Raw genomic sequence first — 17,196 nt, forward strand, 5'->3', positions numbered from 1 at the left:
ATATCACATCAAAATTATATACTTTTGAAAAATCATCTGCTAGTGAATACTATAGAGCCCAAGAATTGTGCTTACAGATAGCTAATTACTAAATCATTTGAGATAAGCAATTGCTAAATAAAAAATAAAGATCTCTCTAACTTAAGAAATCTGATATCATAAATTTCAAAGGTTTTTATTTAACAGTTAGACCTGATTATTCATATTTAAGTGAAGTTGTTTATTTTCTAAAATAGTTAATGTTTAACTTCCTTTAAATAAGACAGTTTCATAGTTAACTGATTTATAAAGCCTTATGTCTAAATGAGTACATAGGGTACAGGGAGTCATTGTAAGAACTACCTGCATTTTATAGGAGATATGATAAATTATGAAAATTTAATTAATGATTTATATATCTCTGTAACCATGTGTTTTTATAAGTTAGTATAATTTACCCAAAATAGACTTCTCATGAATGTTTTATTTCAAAGCTACTCTTTTTATAATTTCTCAGGCACAAATAAATTTATGTTGCTGTATATAATATCGGTGCCTCTAGATAATAAGATAAAAAATCAGCAACCTATTTAAATACTGGGCTTATGAGAGGTTAAGGATATGGGTATTCATAAACATGCTAAAATTTTGAATTCTTCTTAAATTTTAGCGTTGCTTTGATATTTTCGCATCACCTGAACAGTAAAAGAACTCGATGCATCTTAAAAATGAAACGGATTTTTTCCTTAGACATAACGACTTGCACAGAGTTATTAAGTGAATTACAGTGTGAACGCCAACGTAAATTTGTTTCTTTGTATTCATCTATTCTAATAAGAGAGTGAGAGTCATACATTGTTTTCTATTTCTCATTCTGCTATGGCTTTGGTCATAAGCTGTTTCAAGGGCAGAAGACAGTAGCAATCGACTACATCAGTCTATATTTGATCGGATCATTGCTCATTTTTTTTCCTAAGCGGTTGTTAGAAGAAATAGCAATTCATGGCAATATATGGCAGTTCACGAAGAAAGCCGAGAACTTGTGTAACCTACAGGAAACAATGGTTTTGTGTCACCTGTTGCCCAATTAAGAGAGCAAAGGAAAATTAAGTGCCCCATCTACATTGAAGAGTTACTCAGCTTCTTCTGTAAGGACAAATCATTCTACAGCAAAGTTATAGGATCTGACTCCAAAATGTTTTTTTTTTTTTTACAAATTATACTACTAATTCAAATAAATTCTCACAGTCCTTGCTTGAAAAAGATAAAGAAAACATACTTCATGAGAGCAGATGATTCAGAATTCTGCACGAGTACCAACATTGCATACCAAAGTTTGAGGCTTACTCTTGTAAATCTACATTTGCGTAAACCTCACTTTCCCCAAATCTGTTTTTTACCCATATCAGGATCATTAAAATAATGTCTGACAGTACCGTCTATATCTTCGTATTTCCATATTGATATGTGTATATCTACATCTAAATATATATCATCTATCTACATACGCACATGCATTATATTTATTTGAAAATACATAAATATAAGGTTGGAAATGCATATATATAAAATCTGAAAGTACATTTAATAAACCTTGTCAGAGGCTTCTCATGGAGAACAGTTTATGAAATATCAATTCATTATTATAAAGGTTTTTAAAATAATAAAACTAAGACTTTTAAAAATATTATAAAGTCTCATTTACATGTACATGCAGAATTTAATGGCTGGCATTAACAATCCATACAACTAGAAATCATAATCTCTCAATAAGGCCAAGCTGGAAAATATTCATGAAGAAACGGTGTTGATTTAATAGCTGTCATGTGGCTGGAGAGCAAAACATTTAAAGTCTAGAACTAGGGCTGACATTATCAAAACTAAAACAGACCAAGAAGTCCACTGCCATGCCACCCTGAACGCGCTCGATCCCGTCTGATCTCGGAAGCTAAGCAGGGCTGGGCCTGATTAGTACTTGGATGGGAGACCACCTAGGAAGACCAGGTGCTGTAGGTGTAAAAAATAAAATAAGGGATGTAAGCTGACCAAGTCCTTGCAATCTGTGAGGTCAAACAAGGGTTTCTTCACCTAAAAATAATAAATAAAATAAAATAAAATAAAACAGACCAAGTAGAATAGGGGCACTTAAGCGAATGGAAAGGGGACCACCCTCCAACCCTGCTCAACCCGCTGGGGCTTTCTAGAGACTCAGTCTGCTCATACTCATACTGGCAGTTAAACTACTCATGTACAACATTCTCTTGCCTTATTTTCTGCATTACACTCTGCAGATAAATATCCGCTTACTACCACCTTCGATATTTAGTCTTCTGATTCAGGCTATTTTTTTTTTTTCCCCAGTTCTTTCCTAAAGAATGCTCCTTTCAGCAGGGTCAGAGAATGTGTAACAAATAAATTTTCTGAAACGGCAACAAAGCAGATTCCAAACTTCTTTTGCATGTATTACGAAGTATGCACCACTAGCCGAGACCACCACTTAAAGATAGTTCACAAGAAGACCTTTAAACGGAATCGACAGGGAGTCCTCGGTGCCCTTTGCCTTCACTTTCGACTTCTCAGAGCAGGTCACCAAACGGCAAAGACCAGCTGTGTGCATCAGCCAATCTCACAAACTCAAGCCCGGCTCTAAAGGAGTTTGATGCCAAAAATACACATTGGCTTAGTGTAAATTTATGCATCCACCCTTCTAAAGGCCCATCCCCATAAAATACTGGTATCGCTGGCTGGTAGGTGTTGGAAACCACCTTATCAACACATTATCTTCCTACGAAGGGATCTATAAAGAGAACATTGCCACGACAATCAAGAGCTTATAATGTCAGCGAAATCGATGTTTGGTTTTGATGAAGCAACCTGCTTAAATTTTTCAGCACCTAATTAACACGCTTAATCAATGGCATTTTAGTGTATTAGTGCATCATTCTGCAAACGTTAATGGTATATTATATATGTTCGATCAATATTACGGCAGTGGATTGTAATCTATTTCAACTAATGGCAATGGGTATTATTTTAAGTCTTTACTGCTCTGAATCCACAGGGATTGTAATATGTAATAAGATTCCCCAACTGTCTTTCACAATCATTGCATCAAAACATCTTACTCAACAAAGAATAAAACTACATTATATAATCAAAAATACATAGGTAAAAAAAAAAAAATGCCAACACTTTTATCCTTAAAAGTCAATATTAAGAACTCAAGTAAAGCAGAGTATCTGAAGAAGTGTGACCTGTGACTTAAAAATCCTTTGTCTTTTGAAGGGAGAAGACACAGCCATGGGATGGCAAACGTCACTGAGAGGTGGGCAGCTCTATTTGAGTAAGGAATCTCAGGGTCCCTTGGACGGGCGGTGGGGGTGAGGGGTGTTGAATCCCTTCTTTCTGAGATTCAAAGTCAATGAAACCTTTCATAATAGACCCGGTGGCACTGAGGACCCGTGGCTGAGACGTGCATCTGGCATGACAGCATCGCCCTGAGGCCAGACGCCATGTGTCCGAAGAGCTTGCCTGCCCTGTCGTGAAGCAGAGCACGGCGTGGTGGGACTCTCTGAAACAGCAAACACCGACACCTGTTCCTACTCGGGGACCAGCGCCAGGCTGGCATCACCCGCCTGGCTCGTGACCGAAGCACGGCAGGTTGCTGGAGAACCTGGCATGATCATGCCCCCTTGCCTTTGAAAGGAGTGCAGCCTTGTGATGGCCACACACCAGCAGCAGGCGACACATTTGTCGTATCGCTTTGGCAGAGGAAGTTGCGAGCAAACAATCTTTTCGGTATTTCTAGGTTTCCGTGAAACCACAGAAAAAGCGGCAGTTGAGTTAGAAGCGAGGCGATTTGGTCACTTGGATAGATTCTCCCAGCCTCAAGAGGGCTACTCAGAGCTCTGATGTCAGTGGCTCTAGAGAAGCCATATAGGAATGTCCATAAATAAGACTGAGAACAATGTATTCCCAGGGGAAATAGGCTGGACTTCCTCCTAAGCCATCGCAGAGTGCCTAAATTATCTGAATTCTTCTTAACTGGCCATTTTTGCAAACTCAAATTCTATAGCAATATGCTCTAGGTAGATTTGGAAATCGATTGTCTGACTGGCCCCTTAGCCGAGGGAGTACTAAGAAGTGTCCTAGTGAACCCCATCTAGGATTTAGACACATCTCCCTTTTTTCCCTCCTGTATAGCAGCACCCCAGCGCCCCCCTGATAACTGAGATCGACCACCAGGCAGTAGAGTGACATCCTTCTCTGCTTATTGGGTCAGCCGTATGGAAGCTCAAAATGGCCAGGGAGCAGTTTCAACATTCAATTCAGCAGAACCATAGCTATGTTCTTGGGTAAAATCTCTTGCTCTTTGAGCAACAGGACCTCTAAACTACTGTGCCCAGAGTTGCTAGGAAAAAGAAGAAAATGTCCTCCTGGTTTAATAAAGAGAAGGGCCACTTCTGTTCCCACTACTCCCCCCACATCTGTGCATTCTGGCTGTGGGGAAGGAAATCAAATCCTGGTGGCCGTTTTCAGGTACATGGGGTTCAGACAGAACCCGTGCCCCAGCCTCACACTTCTGTCTCCAAGCCAGTACTGTAACTGAGCCACATTCTATCAAAGCGGCTGCTTCTGGGTAAATGAAAACATGGAGATTGCAGTGAATTCATAGGTTGGAAGCCCATGAACACAAAACATGATCTCTATTGAAGGCAATGTTTGCGGGGAACCAAAGTGATGGAGAAGCCTTTCTGTCCACACAGGATGACACCAGGAGATGTGCTGAGGACAGAAAAGGCACATCCCTCCCAGGTTCAGCGTCTGTCCTCAGAATAACAATGAACTCTCCCCCATGAAGGAAGCGGCCCTGGCTGTCTGTTGCTGCATACAGAATGAGCTCAAGACGTAGCAGCTTCAACAATGAACATCTACTATCTCACAGTGTCAGTGGCTCGGACTTCTGGTGTGGCTTATCCAGGCTCCTCTCATTCAGATTTCTCACAAGGCTGCAATCAAGGTGTTGGCCAGGGCACATCCATCTCAAGGTCAAAGGGCAGAGAGGATTCACAGCAGAGACCACCGACCAAGTTGTTGGCGGGCCTCATGATATCCACACGCAAGCTCAAGGCAACTAAGACTTTCACTAAAACTCTGCTTGAAACCCCTCCAGCCTCTGCCCGCTGCCCAGTTCAGAAGCCACCCCCACATACATAGGCATTTGTATGGCAGCACCCTACTTCCAGTACCCAAATCTGTGTTAGCTGTCCTTGGCCACGTACCAAATTACACCAAGACTTAGTTTAAATTACAACCGTTATCTTCCAGTTTCTGTGAGTTAAGAATCCTAGTGTGAAAGCTATGGATGCCTGTGAGTCAGGGTCACTCCCAAAGCTACAATCAAGATGTCACTTGGGACCACAGTCATCTCAAGGCTTAACTGAGGGAGGGTCTGCTCCCAGACGCATGCTTGTGGCTGGTGGTAGGACGGAGGGTCACCTCAGCTTGGGTTCCTTGTCACATGAGCTCTCCATGTGGCTACTCGCAACACAGCATATTAGCATATTCCTTCCCCCAGAGGTGGAGTTGGGGTGGGGGAAGAGAGGTGGAATTGGGGTGAGGGCGAGGAGAGAGAGAGAGACAGACAGACAGACAGACAGACAGAGAGAGGCAATAGAAGCCAATCTTTCGATCTAATCCCATCATCTTGCTATGCAAACGGACCATGCAAATTTACCATGGAAATCTATGAATCAGAAGCACTTCACTGTGTCCAGTCCACCCTTTGGAAGAGGAGATTACACAAGGCACAAATTCCAAGAAGCGAGGAGCATTAGGAGCCATTTTGGAGGCTGCTACCACGGCAAGGATGACAGCGACGAGCCTGCCACCTCCAGGCCTGTTCCCCTCACGCAGACTCAGTGTCTGCTCCTTGTTTGGTAGGTGGGGAGCGCTTCAGCGGTGGCTGCCAGCCCCGCCTGCATAAAGAGAAATTTAGCATCATTCAGCCACATAACTCATCAGCCAAGACACCTTGACCATTTTGTGCAAAGGCCCAATGTGAAGCGCCCGAACGATTGGGGAAAAGTTGACTGACATGCACAATGTGTCATTTTGTCACCTAATGAGTGAGAACTTTTGTCGTAGACATTTTTGCGGGATGCACAGGTTTTTACCCTCGGGTCCCCTTTTTAAGATATCTGCCTTTCTCTTATGTGTCTTTGTCACTAAGCTTCCAGTTTAATTCTTTCCAAGTCTTTGTCCAGCCAGCCAAATCGTTAACCATTGTTCACAGATCCGTGTAAATGCTTGCCTGAGGCCATATCCAATTCCACAGAAACTGGGCCAAAGTCCCACCCACTGGGATTCCCTTGATCAGTGTCTCACGGGGCCAATAAGTGAGGCTGCAATTCTACAGCATTATTTTAACTGGTACCGACTACCATGGAGATGCTTTAGTTGGCCACTGTTAGGGTGTAGAAACCTCCTTAGAGGTTCGTCTGTGTAGACCAAGGGAGACGCAGTGATACAGGATGAGCCTGTGCCATGAACGTCTGGGCCACCTGCTCTTCAAGTTTTCTCGTGCATTCCAGACCTGGTGGGAGACAGTCGCGTACACACCATTTCCAGTTGATAATGGAGTGCGCACGATCTGTAGAGGAGATGACCCCCAGGCAGGAAAAGAAGTCAGGGTGGCATGGCAGACATGGAGGAGTGTCCCTCAGCATTCCGCAATGATAAATGCAGCTAGCGCGGCCTTCCACGTCCATGCCTTTGGGACTTGCTGTCTCTGGGGTGCCACTAGCTGACGAGGGAGCACAGCAGGAGCAGTAGAGGAGAGCCATTCTGGCCAACGGTGGACTCCTCTAATGGTGGCGAATCTTTGCCCAAGGCCTCCCGGCAGCCTGGACACCTTCTCAAAGCTGCACTGCCCTCTGGGGCTGCTCCTGTGCCGTCTCCCACCTTCCCTGTCTCCCTCCACTCATCACACCTGTGTGTGGTCCGCAAGCTCTCCCTGGTGACTCCCTGGGGACTCCCTCCTCCCTCTGTCCTTTATAAGTGTTTCTCCCAACGACTCCTCTGCCTTTCTTATTGTCTTGGCATCTGCTTCTCAGAGGACCTAAATTAACATACGGAGCACAGTTACTTGGTTCCCCCTGGTGAGCTGCCCAGTCTCTCCTAGTGCTCAATGGTAAGCCAAGAGAGACTCCATATTCAGGGGAGGGCATGGCCTTACTTCAAGACCCTAGGGGCCTGTATTTATTATCCATCTATTGAGGAAATCTGGATTTTCCAGATGTTCTATATGGATTCTCTCCATCGCAGTCACATTCTGTAACGAGGGGTATGCTATGCCAATGTTGCACGTGTGAGGACAGCATGGACTTCAGGCTGTAGAGTCCTTTCCCACTCAGCCTGGTGGGTTATCTGGGTCATTTTGAGTGACAATGTGCAGCAATTGGCCTCTTGTCTATAGATGCTGACAGGCCCCAAACCAGTGGGCCCCTAGAAACTCCGCTAATGGGGCAAGACCCCGAAACTTCTCAGGACTTATCTTGTACCTTCTGGCGTGCATTTATCTTTTTCAGGCACCCTTTAAAAAGTACTTTATACTTTCTGCTCACCGAGTCCAATTACTTAATGTAATTATGCAAAAATAATGTAATGATATTCAGTGGGATTCTGCACTTTATTATGCCCAGGAGCAGAAGGGTCAGCAGAGCTCTGAAGCTGAACAGAGAAGCTATACCGAAGCAAACCGTGTCTGCTCTCTTTACTGAAGAAAAGTGTTTGCTAGATCAAGAGCTGAATGCCAGGTGCCAGAGGGTATGATGATTTGCTAGAATACAGACGGAACATCCAGACACCAGCGACAATTGATAATACTATCTGATTAAGTTTGCAGTAATTTCCTGCCATTCTCCCCGTCCATCTGGCTCTTGCTGTGACCAGACAACAGATTTAAAATTGGGATGTGGTAGGAAGTGCCACCAGCATCCTTGAAGCTTTGACAATGGCACCAGTCTCTTCCTTTTCCTCAGGGACGTGGTATTATTTTCGGATTATTGTCAGTGGACATGATAACAAGTCCAAGGACAATTCCTTGTCCTTTTCTATCACAAATACTTGTATTCCAGGAGTCCAGAGACCTACGTGGGTTTCTATCAGTTTTTAAGTATTTAAGTATCTTTACACGGGACAGTGCAGAATCACCCGGAGACACGCATTGGCTCTACCATTCTGGTTGTGTGAGCATTCTTGGAACAGGCCTTGTACTAACTGCCCATGATCCACACATTGGGATATAATTCTAGTTATGGACCTGGAAGCCACGAAAGTCAGGGGAATAAGTAGCACAGAATCTTCCAACTGAAAGACGATTTACCTAAGCTCCTATTACCGAATACAAAATGTCCAGCTTTCAACAAAAAATTACAAGCCATGCCAAAAGACTAGAAAACACACAACCCAAAAAGACAAATCAATCATCAGAACCAGAACTGGATATGACACACGTGTTGGAATTATGAATGATTAATATGAAAAACACTTCCATAAAAAGAAAGTAGACATAAGAACAGGTGGGCAGAATGTACAGAAGGATGGAAATTATATAAAAGGATCAAACGGAAACACTTGAAGTCAAAGCACTGTAACAAAAAGAAGAATGCCTTTGACGGGCTCCTCAGTGGGTTCGACGTGGCCGAGGACAGAATCAGAAGTGTCACGAGGCACAGAAGTTAGGAATTAGAAATACTCTTAAGATTCCTGCAGTACATCTGAAGCAGCATGCTTAAAGGCAGATTTATATTAATTTAAAATGCATGCTGTAAACTCTAAGGGAATCACTAATTTTTTTTAGAAAAGTAGGTATAATTGATACAGCGAAAGGAGATAAAATAGAATGACAGAAATGTTCAATTACAGCCAGATAAGGCAAAAAATGGGGATTAAGGCAAGTTGGAGGCAAAGAACATAGAAACAAATAAAAATTTTAAATATGGTAGCTATTAAACCAAGGATTTCAGTGACCATTTTAAATGTTAATGGTCTAAATATACCAATTAAAAGATAGAGATTCGAAATGGACCAAAAAAAAAAAACAGGCACAACTGTACGTTGTCTACAAGAAAACTACTTTATAAAAAGAGTCCAATAGGTTAGAAATTAAGGGAGGGAGGAAGGTATACCATACTAACACTAATCAAAAGAAACTCGGAATATCTTACATCAGTGTTAGACAAAGTAACCTTCAGAACAAGAAATAGAGTCAGGAGGAAAGAGCATAACTGTTAGTTTGCAAGGACCATGAATGTCGCTCAGGCTGCCCTAAGAAAATGTAGATGGAGTGGTTTAAACAATAGAGGTTTATTTTCTCATAATTCTGGGGACTCCAAGGTCAAGGTGCTGGCTGATTGATTTCAACAAGGGCTTTCTCCTTTGCTTGTGAATAGTCCCCTTCTCACTGTGTCCTCGCGTGGTAGGAGAGAGAGAGGGAGCTTGCCTGCTGGTGTCTCTGTTTATAGGACACCAATCCTATTGACTCAGGGCTCCAACATCATCACTTAGTTTCACCTTAACTATCTCCTTATAGCCCCACCTCCACATACAGCCACCCTGATGGTTAGCGCCTCAGCATATCAATTTGGGGGGACAGAATTCGGTCCGTAGCACACTACCATAACAAAACACAGACAGAGTGGCTTAAACAACAGAAATTAATTTTCTCACAGTTATGGAGGCTGAGGTCCAAGATGAAGGTGTTGCAGGTTTGGTTTCTCCTGAGACTTTCTCTCTCCTTGGCTTGCAGAAGGCCACCCTCTGGTGTGTCCTCACAAAGCCTTGTGTGCCTGCAACTCTGATGACTCCGTGTGTCTAAATTTCCTCTTCTAATAAGGACACCAGTCAGATTGGATTAAGGTCCACCCTAACAGCATCCTTTTACACTAATCATCTCATTAAAGGCCCCATCTCCCAATATAACAACATTCCGAGATGCTGGAGTTAGAGTTTCAACATCTGAATTTTGAGAGTACACAATTCATCCCATAATAATTACATAAAGAAAAAGGTGTCAGTGCTCCAAGACAACAATCCTAAATGCATATACACCTAACAACAGAGCTTCAAAATAAATGTGGCAAAAAATAATAGAATTGAGAGAATGAGTTTGGTTCTTTGATACTAAAAATAACAGATTTATAATTTTTCCTAATAATCAAAGTAAAAAAATTGGGTCCTCATATCAGGAAATGTTGGCATAATATACTAACAGCTAAAAGTATACTACAATCACATTCCTGATGTTAGTGGTATAAATGATTTATATATGCATCTTTGGACTCTTGAACCAAAGGTGGATAGTCTCCCCAGATTTTCTAGAATCTAGATAACCTCAGCTCTGTTCCACCAAAACAATACTCTCAAATATGAACACAGTTTTTGTTGCTCTATTATGTTCAATAACATCTCTCACCTCATCTCTATCCCCAAGTCCTAATTTATTATTTTTGATTAGACTTACCCCGGGCAAACTACTGCTATTTCTTTTTTTACTTTACCACTCTAAAATTTAAACTTCATAAGAATAGGGACTTGATCTGTTTTATTTATTGTCGTATGTGAGACTAGAATAGTGTTTGGAATAGAATAAGCACTCAATTAAAATTGATCTATTGAATGAATGAATCATGAATGTTCTACGCCGTTTTGCAATATGCTTATGTAATTCTGTTTTGTTTTGTTTTTTTTGCATCATTTAAAGACAAATGTTCTTCTGGTAAATCTTTTAAGCAATTATGCTACAAGGGATTTAAAAAATTACAGTCAAGTTTGGATACCTAGGAAATATATGGCCAACACTAGCGAGAATATAGAACTTACCCCAAATGCCCACAAAATCACATCTTTCTTTGTGCCTGGACTTTCGACAGTATAGAAGAAAATCTTTTTATAATGTGAGAATTCTTACAAAGGAAATTCATGTGAATGAGATAGCGCATTGTCAAATCCCACTGATGATGTTTGTGCCTTTTTCAGAGTGAATTCTGGCACTGAATTTGATGAAGCGGGACAAATGTGGAAAATGAAGGTCACAGTGCCAAAGATGAGGACCTAGAACAGGAGAGGACCGCAAGGAGCATTGGTTCCAGGATGCAGAATAACGACCTCTAGATTTATTCCTTAGTCCTAATTTTCTGCTGTAATTAGAATATGTAGAAGGTTCTAAGTTTCTCCTAGTCACATATGTAAAACAACTAAATGCATTCAATACTATCCAATTATTTACCTCCATAGCAACACAGACCACCTACCACATACTATAATTCAGCAAACATTAAACATTAACTGCTGCCAAGCATTATATTAGACTTTGGGCATGAAGAAATAAGATGACAACGACCTTAACCTCGGGAAATTAAAGTCCAGTGGTAATAGGCATGGCACAACTATAACGATTATAATTGAGGTACGCCTTATAGAAGACAAATTACAATACTCTTATATAGAGATTATAAAGGAATGAATAATTAATTATCCCTAATAGAACAAGGGAAATCCTTCTCCCCACTACCCCCACTCAAAAAAAGATCACTGAAGCTCAGACTCGAAAGCACTGAAAGATCGCCGGAACGTAAAGCCATTGGAGGGGCAGCGGGAACTATGTCATTGGCAGGTTTCTCATTTTATACTTATAGGGAAAATGCATAGGTAAGATTAAAACCCAACAGAACTTTTGTAATTTTCCATTGTATTTTCATGGATTTTCTGTAGGTGCAAATATTGATTTGCATTTGGCATTTCTTGTTACTGTCTATATTATTGATATCATAATTTTATTGTTTGTGTCTTTTAAACGCTTTATAGAAGATAATGAGATGATAAATCAGCTTTTGTAAGTTATTTCAAGCTCTGTATTTGTTAATGTGAAACCTGGAGATTTTTCTCAGCCATTTAAATTATAGAAACAATAGCTATTTGTTATAATTTAAAAACCAGAAGAGTCTAAAATATAATCAATTGTCTCCCCGCTACTCTCTCCAATTCATGTTAAACACTGAAAACTAATAACTAACAAGTGATGTATCCTTACTTTCTCTTTGCAAATATATTAAATATAAATATACAGGGTGCTTTCTGGTTTCTAATTTTATTCTACAAATGTTTTATCATATCATTTGTATCATTCTGTAACTATCTTAATTTACATAACATTATGTCTTGAATTATTCCACAATATTTCAGCAAAAGTTAGTCATTTACTTAAGAAATACTGAGGACCTAAAATGTGCCAGACTTTGTGATAAGCACTGGTGACAGAGTATAGGGTGGGCCAGTTCTGGCCCAGACCGAACCCCCATTCCACCAGGATCGTAAGGCAGAGAAGTGGCTGTCATGCTCCTTCTAGAGGCAAGAGAGCTAAGCATTTGCATAATTCTAAAACAAACAAACAAACAAACAAACAAACAAAAAAACCTTGTTCTCGGAGAGTGAAAATAAATGTTAAGAGTAACAAAGTCAGAGGTAAAAAGAGGAAGCAAATTCCACAGCGTTTTCATTCACTCAAGATTTCAACAAGTGTTCGTGGAGCACCTACTATTTACCAGGAACAAAGTGCCCATGCGGTTATAAAAGGGGCAGAAGAAAATCAATATCTGTGTAGTTTAGTTAATTAGTTGGGAATGAATGCACGAGAGAACATTAAAGCCGATAAGGACACGGGACAAGCCAGGTAGGGGAAGGGAGGTGTCATTATTTTTTAGAGGGTGAGTGGGCGAGGTCCTTGCTCATGGAATATTTAAGTGAAAAAGTAACAAGTGAAGGAACAAGTCATGAGGGTTCTTGTGGAAAGCTATCACAAAGCAGAAGAACGGTCAGCGGAAAAGACCCAAAGCCCAAGGAGCGGAGCGTTTTCAGAGAAGCAGAGGACATAGTGGCGGGAGGAACCGCAGAGCAAGTCCCGGGTCATAGCGACACAGGGAACCACTGAGGGCTTTGACCAGACTGTCACTCTGGCTGTTGGTGGAGCACAGATCCTTGCAGGGCAAGTGAAGAATCTGGAAGACCCGTCGGAAGCCTAAGGCAGTAGTGCAGGCAGTGGACGCTGGTGGCTGGACCAGATGGAGGGAGGACAGTGCACCGAGGTCACTGATGTTTGTGCCAAAGATCGTTGCGAGGACTCTTAAAAGATTTTGCGCGAAGATTGTCAGAGAAACTCTGTTTGCCAGAGAACGAGCACGGACGTGAACATAAGGAGTCCAGTTAGGAAGTTATTACATAACTTTGGAGACGTTCTATGTTTTCCTCCTTAAACAAACTGCTAAAATAGGGTGAAACTTCATTCATATTCATGGCGGAGGCTAAGCAGACGCATGTGCTGCGAAAGAGGCGAAGGCAGAGCTTGCGAGCAGTATAGACGAGCGGAGAAAGGTAATAACGGCTCTGAGTCTCTGGGATTTTATATCAGAAAAAAGAGTCTGCTGTGCCATGCTGCAGAGCTCACAAACATCGAGAATATATTAAAAAAAAAAAATCCAACTACTTAAATATAAAAATTGTGTGTGTGGATTAAAATGACACGATGGAGCTTTATAATGTCTTGATAATGTTAAGGATTCCAAGTGTGTTGAAATTACTTGCCGAAATACCAATTCATGCTTTTTTAACCCATCACAGTCATGAAGCTCCACTAACTACAATTATTTATAATTGCTGCCTGAGTTATCATCAAGACCGGACTTTGCTAATTAGCTCTTTCTGAATGCTCTCCTCCTCTCCGATTCCTGCTTCCTCCTCATCGGCCGCCTTGTAGTCTTGCTTTTTATTTGTATTAACCTTCGACATTTCGATTTTCTGTTTGCTTTTTTAAATCCCGGCTAATTAGAGGATTTCAAATTCTTCCCGATAAAGAAGTTCTTGTACGGAGCGTGTAATTAGAATATCTGATGACAAGGTCTGGGGTTTTCTTACCCCGGGGTTAAAAGATCTCACCTCCAAGCAGCATTTTCCCGCAGGATGTTTTGTGTTTCAGCAATTACCTTCCTGTCCAGGACACGGCCGCTATTCATCTCTTAACATTCTGTCCTTGGGATTATCTCAAAATCTCCCCTTTTACTGCACTTCATCAAGTGTGCTGATCCCTCAGGTCAAAGTAAAAGGCCTAGAGAGAAGTTCTCATCATCTCGCAGAAATGATCCGCAGTGCCTTTATGAGAAACGCGTCGTTGAAAATCTGCAAACTGCCTTTTGCCCTGCATAAAACTGCCACGCTTACATTTCATTCTGCTGTTACAGCCACGTCCTCAGGGACTTACCGTCCTGAATACACGTATGCCCTTGTGTGTGCGCACTTACACACACGTGTGCATGCTTCCTCTGGAGTCACTCTGTTAGAGTGAGGATTAAAATCTGAGCAGGCAATGAGCGAGGAGAGAAGGGTCTAGGAAGTTGTTATTGCCACAGAATTGTAGCGGGGTGTTTTTCTCTCTCCCTTGTTCTGTGTGTATTTCACAAGTGCCTACTCTGTGATAGGCACTGGGATGTGTGTTGTGGATACGAATGTGGAAAACCATGAGCTGTCCCTGCCTTTAAGAAATATAGAGAACGGATGAGAAACAGACCGAAGTGTTAATGCCACCAGATGTGGTATGACGTCAGCGGCTGTATATAAACACTTAGTGGTAACAGAGAATATTTCCATCTGCGTGAAGATCCCGGGAGACTTCCGAGAGAAGACAATGTTTGCCCGGAGACCGGATGGATTTCTGGGCAGCCCAGTGTAAAGGTGGGAAGGTGCGTGTGTGGTGGGTGACAGTCAGAGTGAGCGGGGTTCCAAATATGCAGAAAAGCAGACCCAGAGAAGCTCGGCTGTGACCCAGCCCAGTGCCACGTGGTCCGACTGACAGCTCCCGGAGCAGCGAGAGAAGCTGAAAATAGACGTCTGGGTAATTGACAAGTCAACTTGTCAATCAAGGAGATGGCTCCTCCTTGAAAGCAGCGATAAAAAACCTTGCCACAGATGCCAAAAAATGACACCTCAAATTTTATCCTGTGGACAATGGAGAGACAGCAGAACGTGTGTGATTGCACGGGCACTGGCGAGATCATTTTGCCAGCAGTCGCAAGGCTAAACCAGAAGGGCTGGTCGTAGAGGCAGGGAAACCAGTAAGACGCCCACCGAGAGTCCAGAAGACAGGACACGACAACCTGAAATTGGACGACGGCAGTGGAAAGTGGAGATAGCAAAGCGTACAGAAGGTATTTGGGAGGAAGGACACCTTGCAGGTACTCGGTGACTGATTGAACCTAACTGGTTTAGTCCTCGTTCTCTAACTAGGGAGAGCACACAAACGGGGGCGATGTGCGACGCAGAGGCCCAAAGGATGCTCTGTCACCTAACGATGGCGCTGCCTCGAGCATGATCCGTGACTCCCGGAAACTCATTTCCAAGGGAGATAACACCGGCACCTGCTTCGTAAGGATGCTGTGAGTTCAAAGAGTCAAGATACACAAGGTGATGACGCTGCACTGAATAAGTATTATGTAGTATTATTTTATAGACATCTTGAATTCATCCTGACTTTGAGGCAATCAAGTCGAAATGTCGATTATCGGGTAAATAATAGACTTTACGGAATATACCATTTTCAGCAAAGCAGTTATAGACTAAGCTCGCAGACAAATCTAGAGATTTCCAACATGAAAACACAACAGGTGAGCATGCCATTTTGAGAGAGGCCAACTTCCAAGGAGGAACAGAGCCAATGAGGGCCACGAAAAGGTTGAGGGAGACGAGGATTCTGGGAAGAGGCTGAGTGCAGAAGCCAGGCAACTCAGTAGGCTGGAGTCAGGAGCAGGTGTCAGCCTCTGACAGGCTCCTACGACAGGGACATCCGGCCTTGCCTCGGGCGGCATTCTGACATCCTACGTGGTCCTATTATAATGCGTGTGCTTTTTATACAAGTCTGTCTTCCATTTAAAAAAAAAATGATAGTCTTGTGTATCAGTTATCTATTGATTATAACAAATCGTTCCCACACTTAGTAACTAACAGCAAAACACATTTGCTCACATGTGACGTGCGTCCCATTTTAGGCTGGGCTCAGCTGAGCAGTGCTAGTTCTCTCTCCTGGAATGGCTCAGAGTGTGTGTGTGAACGTGTGTGTGTGTGTACACAAGAGCTACCCTCAGCAAATTCTGAGGATGCGATAGTCTCGCTAACTCTACTCACATCGCTATAGGTTAGATCTCCAGAACGTGCTCCTCTTGAACAAATGAAACTCTGTGCCTCCCGACCACCATCTCCCCACCCCTCCGCCCCCCAGCCCCTGGCAACTCCCACTTCAAGCTCTGGTTCTGTGAGATTGACTATCACAGATTCCGCGTAGAAATGAGGTCACGTCGTACGTGTCTTTTTCTGTCCGGCTTGTCTCGCTCAGCTTGACATCCTCCATGTCCATCTACGTTGTGGCACATGTCAAGATTTCCTTACGTTTTAGGCTGACTAAGTAAATATTCCGTTGTGTATACGCTTCAGTCATGTAGCAGCTCGACGGAGGCTGTAAAGACCAAGGTGGCTTCACTGACTTTGCTGGCATTAGAGGCTAGCCAGGGTCTCAGCCAAGTGTCTTCAAAAGGCAACTGCCACCTCCTCGCATGGCTGTCTCTGATGCCACCACAGTGAGAATGGAAGCTAAAGGCCTCCTGAGGCCCAGGCTCAGAGCTCCCACATCATCTCTGCTACCTTCTGTTGGTTAAAGCAAGTGGCGAGTTAGACCTCAGGGGCTGAGGAAGAGATGCCACCTCTCTGTGACAGAAGCCGTACAAAATTCTCGACCGCTCTCAACCCACCATAACTCCTTAGGGCAAAAGCCACATGGTTTTGATTTGGTATTCCCAATTCTTGATACACTATTTTTCTTAAAGCTATACTGAGTAAAGGAATGTTTTTATGGCTCAGTAGGATATAGCTCCTTTGCAAACATCTGAGGTTAAGAGTTTAAAAGAAAAATAAAAAACTTGTGCAATAAAATAGAACAAGATTTACTAAGCTTGGCAATGAAAAGCGAACCTCTCTGGGAAGAATGAAGGCATATCTCAAATTATGACTGCTGCCAGCACCACGTACTTCTCGCCTTCAAAACCATGACCCAGGACCCTTTCCTGGACACTCCGCATCCTCTCAGAAGGAACGAGACTTTACTACGGCAGTAAAGAC

General features: G+C 42.5%; 1 non-coding gene across 1 annotated transcript; it reads left to right on the forward strand.

Annotated features, from left to right (window-relative positions):
• The first annotated feature begins 1,876 nt into the window (after positions 1-1,876).
• LOC120589822 (5S ribosomal RNA) lies at positions 1,877-1,995 on the forward strand. The gene has a single exon (XR_005649569.1). It is a non-coding gene; the product is annotated as a 5S ribosomal RNA (ribosomal RNA).
• The last annotated feature ends 15,201 nt before the right edge of the window (positions 1,996-17,196 follow it).

This window comes from Pteropus medius, unplaced genomic scaffold (assembly GCF_902729225.1).
Source record: "Pteropus medius unplaced genomic scaffold, Ma_sr-lr_union100, whole genome shotgun sequence".
NCBI lineage: Eukaryota > Metazoa > Chordata > Mammalia > Chiroptera > Pteropodidae > Pteropus > Pteropus medius.